Source organism: Seriola lalandi, unplaced genomic scaffold (assembly GCF_002814215.2).
Source record: "Seriola lalandi dorsalis isolate HSWRI2012SDOR001 ecotype SW California unplaced genomic scaffold, Sedor1 jcf7180002054795, whole genome shotgun sequence".
Taxonomy (NCBI): domain Eukaryota; kingdom Metazoa; phylum Chordata; class Actinopteri; order Carangiformes; family Carangidae; genus Seriola; species Seriola lalandi.
The window spans coordinates 907,376-913,375 of NW_019525348.1; positions in this window are offsets into that span (position 1 = coordinate 907,376).

A 6,000-nucleotide genomic window follows, 5' to 3' on the forward strand; every position below is an offset into this window, starting at 1 on the left:
CCAACAAAATATCTGATCCTGCAGTGCAACATCCACCAGCAGTGACTCCAGCATTGTGAAACTGCTTCATGGTTCTGTTTAGTCTCTCACAGCTCTTGGTTAAGTTTAGGTAACGATGCTGGTCTGGTGTAATTCAGAACTTCAGGCACAACCTGTTTTGTTACATTTGACAAGTAGAATTACCACCTCACAGTCGTATCCCTCCACCGACCAGCCAAGATGCAGGAAATATGGTCACAGTCTCTCCTTCCTGAGTTACACTGTTGAATAATGGCCAGAAGTGTTTTGCGGAACATTATGATGTCACATTGAAGTTGACCTTTGACCATTTGGATATTAAATGTCATCACTTCATTTGGTCATTATAAACATTTAAGTGATTCATGTTGACCTCACATAGTTCCCAGAAGTTCATAGCGGGCAATTTGAAAACATAAATACAGAGACAGAACTGTGATCATCTCTAATTAATCGTCGTTAAATTGTATTGATTTATTTATACAGCACATGGACACGTGCACATCACTGTGTTTTTTTCAGCAAAATTGGGCACTACTTGATGATATACAGACAATGTTTCCGGATATCAGATTGAATTTTCTAACATTTCTTTAATTCTGTCACGGATTTTGGTAAGTAGGACCCAAATGCAGCCAACACATGGGAGACGGTGCAGACAGGTTTATTTAACAAAAGAACTTATGTCACAAGCACAGGGAACCATAGGGGATGACAACAGGAGAACATGAACAGGTAACATGAACAGACCAAAAACAAACCAGACATGAACAGACGTGAACAGATTGAGGATTCAACAGACATGAACAGATTGAGGACAAACCCAGAGAACAGCAGAGAGACAACAGACGAACCGACACAGACAAAGGGGAGCACAAGGACTACATAGACAATGGAGGCAAGGGTGATTGCACACAGGTGAAACACATTAGGGCGGGGCAGACAATCACCACAAAGAAACAAGACCAAGACAGGAAGCAAAAACACTGAGACACAAGGAAACCAATTACAAAATAAAACAGGAAGTGAGAAAAGTCCAAACAAAACTAACAAAAGGTGTCTGCCATAAGCAAACCATGACAAATTCATGGTAGTTTCAGGAATCCAATGATGGGGGAAGGCTCAGTAATCTTAATGACTAATGTAATCTTTATGATTTTCCAGATAGGACAGAAGGAGACTGACAGGTGACTGTCAATGATTGTTATGAATTCATTTAATAAATCTCTAATAAACACAATAAACACATGAATAACATGTTAAGCACTGTGCTGTCCCTACATACAGTCTACACCATGATGAGGAAAAAAAGATGTTAATAACCAAAAATATGTGAGGTATTCAAACACTGCATTTGAACTTCTTCACAAAGAACACACCATTTAGGGAGCTCAGTGTTTGGCTTATTAAAAATAAGACCCAGACACAGGGTGAGGGTGCTGTCTCACTGCAGGGAATCATCAGGCTCCATTGAATCTCCCTTTGGTTCTTGAGCGGAAATAGAGTGGAAAAAGACAGAGGAGAAAGGGGTTAGACACACCCATACATCTGTGAAGATTCTCATTCAGGTCACGGTTATCCAGGAAAAGTGGACTTAGTTGTAGATACTTGAAGATGTTTCACCTGTCGTCCAAGAGTCTTCTTCAGCCCTGAACTGTCTTCAAGTATCTAAAACCAAGTCCAGTTGCCCTCGATTCTTGGACACAGCTGTAAAGGTTTGGACAGGAAATTGCCTTTAAATGTGTTTATTCAGAGGGTTGGTGCAGGCAGTCGTCTCTATTGGATAGATAGGATCCAGACAGGAAGCACAGGGAGGCTCAGGAGGTAGAGTGACTCGTCCTCTAATCACAGCGTCGGCTCCTCCTGTCCACATGTCAAAGTGTCCTTGGGCAAGTCACTGAACCCCAAACTGCTCCAGGTGGACGGTCCTGGTGTGGCTTACATGGTTTTTACACTGTGTCATACACAGTCTCATTTGAGATCTTCAGCTTTATAGATTTTATATCAGACTCTACAGTGTCTGAACGATCTAATGCCATCTAAATCAATGTTAAATGAATAAATAAACACAAGTATGACATAAATCCTGAAATAAATATATTACGTATAAATGTAAAATTGATGTAAATATAAATATATAAGTGAGTCAATGAATAAATAAATAAATAAATAAATAGCTATATTAATTAATGAATTAATAAATAAATAATTTTTTATTTTTATTTTAGAAATGACATTTTTATTTATTTCCGGAGTCTTTTATTTCCTAATGCCACATTTCTTTCCCAACTCTTTTTATTCCTATTTGTGGTTAGCTCATAGATTCAGACCAAGGCAACAGCACCAGAACAGCACTGAATCAAAACCTGAAATAAATGAAAATGTCATTTTTAAAATAAAAAGCAATTTATTTATTCCTTTATTTATTCATTTATCTAGATATTTGTTTATAATATATTTATTGAGCCACTTGTATATTTATAGTTATATTCATTTATATATTTCTACATTTATTACCTTATTTATTGATTTCAGGATTTATTTCACAGCTGCACTTATTTATGTTATATTGATTTAGATGGAATTCCATAGTCTGAACGAGCTCTGGTGTGAAAAAGCATCTGGAGTAATAAAAAACTCTGTCTGATATCACTTCCAGTCTTCCAGATCCTGGAATCACGTGTGAGTGTGTGTGTGTGTGTGTGTGTGTGTGTGTGTGAGTGTGTGGTGACCTTACTTGTCCTTTATTAATCCCACTCCCTTCCCATGAGTTTAGCTCCAGGTTAATCATTAGTGGTAGACAGATTGAAGTGAATTGAACGCAGTGTGGCTCTGGTTAAGCTCACGGCAGTGCGCCTTCATACCAACTCTCACTGAGTCCAGCTTGTTCAATCAGTGAAAGATCAGGATCAGTTACAGTTTAATGGGGAAGCTGACAACAGGAGGCAGGGAGTTACACAGAAAGTCTCTTCATATTGATTAATGTCTATTTTATGACTGTTTATTTAATATTTATACTATTTAGAATGAGCCCTGACAGCCATGGTGGTTTACTGTATCTGGAGGAGAGTCATTTCACAGTGGCGTAATTCACATAAATGTTTACCAGCGCGAGCTGCGTGAGCCTTCTACAAATAAACCAAATGTCACATTCTTTTTATAGTTGGATATTTTTTACCTGGGGCTAATTATCCAATACAACTGCAATGTTTTCTCTCAGCTACTGTAATGTTGGATCATGCTGGGTCCAGGAAAATGTACAGTATAACCAGATGTTAGTGTTTACTGCTGATGAAATGAAATCTTCCAGAATGGAGATTTGAGTGTTTATTCCAGACAGCCTCACTCTTTTCTTCCAGATGAGATCACACTCATCTATTTCCCACATCTGGCATCAACAGGTCCCACTCTCTGCACAGCACATCAGCATCTGCATGGTTTCTTCTCTGCCCTCCTGTGAATGCACATCTTATATTAATCCAGCACATTATGTCACATCAAACTACACGACAGTATAAGCCTCATAACATATATAAGCTTCTCAAATTATAAGCTTCTTAATGTAGGCTATTATTTTCCCTTTATGCATTAGTTGGCCAGGTAATGTGTATAAAGTGATGGAAGAGTAAGTGATTCTATAAGCTGCAAATGCTCACTTCCTTTATTCATTCATTAGCTGTGTCCCAATACGGAGGACGTGGTTTGTAGAAGGTCGAACTGAAATGAGTTGGTCTGGCACATACGGAGGATTTCCGCTTTGCGTCCCCAGCTGTGTCTGCCCATAGCGCTGTGATGCAAAGCCTGGCTCCTGTCACCTAGCAACTTTGTCAACATGTAACTTTTTTTTCTCCAAAACTTAAGGGTTTCAAGGCCCTTGGTTTTAACAGTTGTATCGTTAGCTGTTGAACTGAGCTGAAACCCAATATTTACATTGAACAGAGTAATTCTCAGGCTCTCTGTCACTGGTTTTTACGGCTATATTTTTTCCATTACCACGCAGTAACTCTTGGGATGGGTTGGGCCATGAAGGATCCACCTGTTGGAGCCTTCGTCGCTCATTAGTCAGCTGCATTTGAAGGAGCCCACTGTGACGCAGTCGGGCTTCAGATGCAGCCTCTGAAGGATGTGGCCCCTGAATTGTTTCCCCTCCGACTGCTTTTCTTACTGAATGACGCAGGTACCATCAGCTTCCTCAGCTATTTACTCAGAGGGACGGCTAGGTACCAGACAGGATACCAACCATGATTCTGTTTATTTGAAAATATAAGCTGGTTAGCTGGTTATCCTCACTACACAGCTAAATATACAGCACAAGTGACAGCTGAATCTAAACTATAGCCAGGACTCATATTTGCATCTCACAGTTCTGACTCAGTAAGTGTAACTCATGAGTTAGTTCTGTTCTTATCACTATTAACCTTCATTATTTTTTCCCTGACTGATACTGGCCTCTGAACACTAGGTTACAAGTTCACTTTGCTGTTGTCCTCCCATCTTGGATCACAGGTGTCCCTCATTCAGCTCCTCACCTGACCAGATATTAATCTTGAAAAAAAGCATTGTGGAATATCTATATAGTTTTATTATAGATGCAGACTTTCAGTCAGTTACTTCTTCAGTCTTCAGTCATCATTAGCTTCCTGCTCAGCAATTAATCTCCCTCACTGACGTCTGACCGTCTTCTGGAGAGACTTCCTAACTCTCTCTGTCTCTCTGGCACACACTCAGTGTTAACAGACTTATACTGTGTCTGTTAACACTGAGTCATGGAGGCCCCCTGGTGGCCATGTCAGTGACTGCGTGACAGGAGGCACTGTGTCCTCCTTGACATGGGAGAGCTGCTATATATATATATATATATATATATACATGTATTAAAATATACATAAAATATCAAAAATGAATTAGATGAAATATTTTTGGATATGGAATTACATCATGGTTTGGCAACATACAAACCTCTGCCATCAGTAAGAAAACTATGTTAACAACTATTTTTGTTCCAGCCTCAATCAAGCTACCATCAAGATGTTTCTTTGTTAATGTGAAACAGCTGTACTATAATGTTTTTATGTAAAAGAACAAACTGTAGCTCTGTACCCAAGACAGATTCCCCTACTTTACTTTATTTGACTTTACTTCAAAGCAACATTTCCACCTCATGGCCCACTTGAAAATCTCTAGAATGTCGGTCGCCCAAATCTGACCTCATAACAATACAGAGGCCAAATAATACGTCCTCAATATTCAAAAACATTATTTATAGTTTAATTTTTTTAATATTTAATTTCATCTTTTCACCAAAATTGTTCATTTGTGTCCCACAGGTTGTGAACCACTGCTTCAAAGGATGAAATCCAGAAAAATAGTAATTGACATTATAAACATCGAAAAATAATCAATAGCGTGTTGGAGATTTACAACATTACTCTAGTAACAGTACCTGTAGTACTACAACTGTAGTACTGGCAGCAGTACTATAGTTCCTATACTACTATAGTAATCCTCATAAATAGCAGTAGCAGTTGTACAGTAGTAGTAGTACTTAGAGTACTATTAGTAATAGTAACAGCAGTGGTAGAAGGAATGCTACTACTAAGTAGCAGTACTCATTGCCGTAGTATTGGTAGTAGAAGCAGTAATAACACAATAGCAGTAAGTTGTTATGGCAACAGTAATAGCAGTAGTAAAGTTTGATCCTGCCTTTACAAACTGTGCTGTATTTCTTTATTGAACTGTGCTGTGTTCCTTCACTCAGCCGCTCATGTGTTAACACGACCTTCTTCACCACAGCCTGGCTGTTTCTGCACACGACACAAGAAAGTGTGCGAATATGAAAAAAAATATTTCGCTGCACTGAAGCCAACAACTCTTATTTCTATCTGATTATTGAAACAGTAATGGTAGTTTCAGCAGCAGCAGCAGCAGCAGCAGCAACAGTAGCAGTAGTAGTAGTAGTAGTAGTAGTAGTAGCAGTAGTAG